Raw genomic sequence first — 6,000 nt, 5'->3', positions numbered from 1 at the left:
CCAGTGTTGTCTTGTGTGGTCTTATGAGGTCTCATGTTGATTGTGTTGACATTCAAAGGTTCATTACAACATGATTTTCAAAGTATATATATTTACTTATACATATGATGCCTTTAGGCTATAAATGATTTAATGCAACAAGGTTACAATGTAGCTTCACTAAAACATAATACACTTTAGACTTTGCTCTCTGAATTTGTCAGTTGTCACATCATCGCCCCGTTAGACAGAATTTCGTCCAGAAATTAGCATTTTGAGTGGGAATTAAAGGGTTGGGGAAAAGATGTGGGTATTTTTGCTTCATCTGGTCCTCGCGTTCCCAAGTAAATTTCGGTCCTCTCTTGGCATCCCACCGGACTTTCACTATAGGTATACGACTTTGCTTCGTTCTCTTGATTTCCCTGTCCATAATTTCCACTGGCCCTTCGATGAAGTTTAGACTCTCATTTACCTTGATTTCATCGAGTGGGATTATAAGAGTTTCTTCGGACAGACACCTCTTCAAATTGGACACATGGAAGGTGGGGTGTACGTTGTTGAGTTCTTGTGGTAGTCGAAGTTTATAAGCTACCGGACCAATCCTTGCAAGGATCTCAAATGGTCTGATATATCTTGGATTCAGTTTCCCACGTTTTCCAAAACGTATCATCCCCTTCCAGGGTGAGACCATTAATAGCACGTGGTCTCCAACCTGGAACTCCAAGGGTTTGCGTCGCATATCTGCATAGTTCTTTTGTCGATCTCGAGAAGCTTTTAGTTGTTCCCAAATCTGAACGATGTTCTCCATTTTCTCACGTATAATTTCCGGACCGGTGATGGTGTTGTTCGGTACTTGCCCTTTTGCTAGCTGTGTGTCACCCACCTCAGCCTAGCACAGGGGTGATCTGCATTTGCACTTATAGAGGGATTCAGATGGCGCGACTTTAATGCTAGTGTGATAACTATTGTTGTATCTGAACTCGATGACGGGTAAGTAAGTATCCCAAGCTTTACAAAGGTCGATCACACAAGCTCTCAACATATCCTCCAATGTTTAAATAGTCTTTCGCTCTGCCTGTCGGTTTATGGGTGGTAGGTTGTACTCATGTCATGTTGGGTTCCCAAGGATTTTTGTAGCCTTTGCCAAAATCATGAGGTAAACCTGCTATCTTTATCCGAGATAATCGATATTGGCACGCCATGCAGTCGCACAATCTCTTTAATGTACGTCCTCGTTAGTTTTTCCATCGTATCGGTCTCTTTATTGGTAGGAAGTGTGCGGATTTGGTCAACTTGTCGACTATCACCCAAATGGTGTCGAGCCCAACCATTGTCTTAGGTAGCTTGGTTATGAAGTACATGGTTATCCGCTCCCACTTCCAATCGGGTATTTTTGGTTGTTCTAGGAAACCCGAGGGCTTTTGGTATTCTACCTTGACTTTGGCGCAAGTCAGGCACTTGCCCACATAGGGTGGTTTCTGCCTTCATGTTCGGCCACCAATAAAGTTTCTTGAGGTCCATGTACATCTTGTCTAAACTGGGATGAACGGAGTATTCGGTTTTGTGAGCCTCGTTCATAAAAACGTCTCTGAACCCACCAAACTTTGGTGTTCAGATTCGATTCATGAGATAACGGGCTCCGTCACCCTTGACTTCAAGATTTTTATCCATTCCTCACAAGGATTCACCTGTGAGATTTTCAAGTTTCAAGGCTTCCAGTTGAGCCTCTTTGATCTGCGTGGACAGGTGTGAATGGATAGTCATGGTTAATGATTTTACTCGGCGTCCCGAGTATTCTTTTCGACTGAGGGTGAATGCTACTACATTGGCCTTCTCTGGGTGATAATGAATCTCGCATTCGTAGTCATTTAGTAGTTATACTCATATTCGTTGTATCATATTGAGCTCCTTTTGGTCGAAGATGTACTGGAGACTCTTATTGTCTATGAAAATTGTGCACTCCATACCATAAAGATAGTGTCTCCAGATTTTCAAAGGAAACACCACTGCTCCTAATTCGAGATCATGCGTGGTGTAGTTAACTTCGTGAGTCTTAAGTTGTCTCTAGGCATAGGCGATGACCTTTCCTCATTGCATAAGCACACACCCAAGACCCTGTTTTAACGCGTCGCAGTATACAACAAAGTCTTCCATCCCTTTTGGGAGAGACAAGATCGGGGCGCTGCATAGGGCTTGCTTTAGTGTGTGTTAGGCAACCTCTTGCTTATCTTCCCATATGAAGGTTACTCCTTTCTGAGTCAAGGTAGTAAGGGGCTTAGCGATCTTGGAGAAGTTCTGTATGAATCTCCTGTAGTAGCCAGCTAGGCCTAAGAACTGGAAAATCTCCGTCGATGTTCTTGGTGTTTTCCAGTTCTCAATTTCCTTGATTTTTGAGGGGTCCACATGTATCCCCTCTTTACTGACTACATGTCCCAAGAATTCCACCTCTCGGATCCAAAATTCGCATTTGGAAAATTTTGCATTTCGTTTTTCTGTCCTCAACGTCTTCAGGATTTGTCGTAGGTTTTAAGTATGCTCTTCCTTCCTTCGTGAATAGACCAATATGTCATCGATGAACACTATCAAGAATTTATCTAAGTAAGTTCTGCACACATGGTTCATTAGGTCCAGGAACATTGCGGTTGCATTTGTCAATCCGAAGGGCATTACCACAAACTTGTGCTGACCGTAGCGAGTCTGAAACGCCATTTTGGAAACATCTTCCTCCTGGACTCGCAGTTAGTGGTAACCCAACCTCAGATCAATTTTTGAGAAGTAGCATCCTCCCTGAAGTAGGTCGAATAAGCCAGTGATTCAGGGTAGGGGATATCGGTTCTTGATGGTGAGTTTCTTTAATTCCCAATAATCAATGCACATACGAAAAGATCTATCTGTCTTCTTAACAAACAGAACTGGTGATCCCAAGGTGAGAAGCTTGGTGTTATGAATCCTTTGCCCAAAAGTTCGTTTAGTTGACTGGATAGTTCCTGCATTTCGGCCGGAGCCAATCGATATGGTGACTTGGCCATGGGGGTGGCTCCAGGAATTAAGTCGATTTAGAACTCAACTTGTCGCACGAGTGGTATTCCTGGGAGGTCTTCTAGGAATACATCGGTAAAGTTACAGACTTCAGGAATGATAGGCTATATTTTTGTGTTTTGGGCTAGGAATTGTCATGTATAGGTCGTGGTAGGATGTTAGAGTGTGTTTTGGTGGTCATAGCATGTTAGTGGGTGTGTGCGGCCACACACGTGTGTGCGGCTGCACACGCTGTGCGCGGCCGTACACGTGTGTGCGGCTGCACACTGGTGTGCTACTTCATGTGGTATAAATAGGCTGTGTCAGTGTGTCAGTAAAAGTGACGTATATATGCGTGTTTTTCATGGTGTACCTGACATTTATTCGTTATAGATGTGTGCATGCTTGATTTTATTCTCATTCTACTCCTTCTACATTCTATTTGATTGCTTGCAATTCATTGATTACTGATTTGGATCTATAGATTAGGACTTACAATTGGTATCAGATCCAATTCACTTTCAATTTGAAGAATCATAAAGTGTGCGGTTGAAGATAATTGTGGTTTTTGAAGTGCATTCATACTTTTTGATTGAGAAACTGCTACTAATCATTATTTTTACTAGTTTGAAATCAGAAAATATTCAAAAAATCTAGTATTTTTGAGTGCGCGGTTGAGTCTTTGAAGGTGTGCAGTTGAGTCTTTGAAGGTGTGCGGTTGAGTCTTTGAAGGTGTGCGGTTGAGTGTGCAGCTAGTGTGTGCGGTTGAGTGTGCAGCTGGGTGTGCGGTTAGAGTGTACTGTTGGTGTGTGCGGTTGTAGTGTGTGTTGTTGACGTGTGCGGCTGAAGTGTGCGGTTGCACTCATCCTAATTAACGAAGTTTTTGTTGATTTCTAAAACATGGAATCTCAAAGCATGTCAGCTCACCATGAATTGGATGCAATTATGGGAACCACTTCTCGAATTCCACAGCTGTTATCTGCAGAAGGATTTCTAGAATGGAAATATCGGATCGAGAAGTACATCAAAATGAAGGATTTCAAGATATGGCAAAGTATTCTTAGAGGACCAATCCGCATTACAACTACATTGGAAGATGGAACCATAACTGATAAGCAAGTTGAGAACTACACCGATGATGATTTCGAGAGAGTCGAGGAGTAGGAAAAGGCTCTTCCTACACTAACCATGGCATTATCTCCGGAAATCGCTCAAGGTTTCCGTGAGTATACATCAGCAAAGGCCTCATGGGAAGCACTGATAGAAGTCTATGAAGGCAACGAACACATGAAACAGAGTCGCCAAGACATGCTGCGACAAAAGTTCAATATGTTTAACTATGTCTTGGGAGAAATACTTGAGAATCAATTGCAAAGGTTTATCACACTCACCACAGAAATGAGCTCTACTGGTGTGATGGTAACAAGATCGGAAATCAACAAAAAGCTATTGAACTCTCTGCCAAAATCCTGGGATATGAATGTCTCAGTGATTAAGAAGACCAAAGATTTGAACTGTTTGAGTTGGCTGAAACGATGGTGATCATCAAGGCTTATGATCTCAATGATAAGCAAAGGGAGATTAACCATGTCAATTCATACTCCACAGCAAATCTTGGGATCTAAACCACCAACAACACTACTTTATCAAGCTTTTCTACTCCTCAAGCTCCTCAAGTTCATGTTCCTCAAGTTCAACCCTATGTGACTCTTTAGCCCATCTCATACATTACACCTCAAATGCAACACATTCAAGTTCCTCAACCTCAAAATTCAGCTCAACAAGTTGGTTCTAGAATTGGTTCATCCACAGCTGCACCAGTTCAATCTCATGAAATCGGTCCTCAAGTTTCATCTTTAAAAGAAAAGGAAGAAAATCTGGCCCTCGCCACTGGTTTGGTAAACTGCTACAACAATTTTGTGGCCGGAGAACACTCTCCACAACTCTCATTTGCTGACCAAGACCAGATTCATCCTAAGGATGTGCAAGAGATGGACATTACATGGCAGATGGCCATGGCGGTCGTCAGGGCAAAGCAGTTCTCCAAGAAAATAGGAAAGAACAATTGGAGTGTGAATTCCGATAAGATAGTGGGATTCAACAAAGGAAAACCGAGATGTTACTGATGGGTTTTGAGCATTCTAACACTTCCTAAGTGTACATGCAACCCTAATAACCTTGGATCTATGTTTGTCTAATTATCATGCAAACTTGAATTCCAAGGTTATATTCCTATCTAGCATACATGGGGAACAATTTTTAACTTGAATGAAAGATAGAATAACTTACCTTGTTGTTGCTTATGTTCCTTGAAACCTTGTGAGCCTAGCACCCCAAGTGTGATGCCTCAAATGCTTCACACAACACCAAATGCTCTTGGAAAGACTTTTGAGAGAATACACACTTCTTGAAATCAGCCTAGCCCTCTTGTTTCATATGTGTAGCTGATTTTGGTGGAGAATGGGATTCTTATATAGTGTTGACACATCTAGGGTTACACCATGTAAACCCTAATGTGTCATGACTCTTCATTTCCATGACCCATGGGTTTGTAACTCCCATGAAGCATCCATGGAGCATCCTATGGGTGGAACCCAACTTCATAATCCATGGAGCCTCTTAGCCCACTATACAAGATATGAATGATTTACATAATCAACCCATATATTTAATTAGTTATCTTTTGATCACTTAATTAATTCTAAATTAATTCTTTGATCAAACTAATCAAATAATATTATTAATATATTAGAACTTATAATATATTAATAATCTCCAAGTGTTATTCTGTCACACCCCAAAACCGAGAACGGCGGAAACGTTCTGGGGCGGAGGACGTCATGTATAATACCAACAACAATGTAAAGTAGTAAACAAGCAACAACATCATCCATTGCATTAATAAAATAATTATTATACAATTGTATTCTGATAAATTTTGATAAACACTAAAGCATAAATCAAAATGAAAGATAAGTCTTGAATAAGCTCCATCTTCCGTTT

This window comes from Lactuca sativa, chromosome 3 (genome assembly GCF_002870075.4).
Source record: "Lactuca sativa cultivar Salinas chromosome 3, Lsat_Salinas_v11, whole genome shotgun sequence".
NCBI classification, from domain to species: domain Eukaryota; kingdom Viridiplantae; phylum Streptophyta; class Magnoliopsida; order Asterales; family Asteraceae; genus Lactuca; species Lactuca sativa.
The sequence above is the reverse complement of the archived record's forward strand: the minus strand, read 5'-3'. Positions refer to the sequence as shown.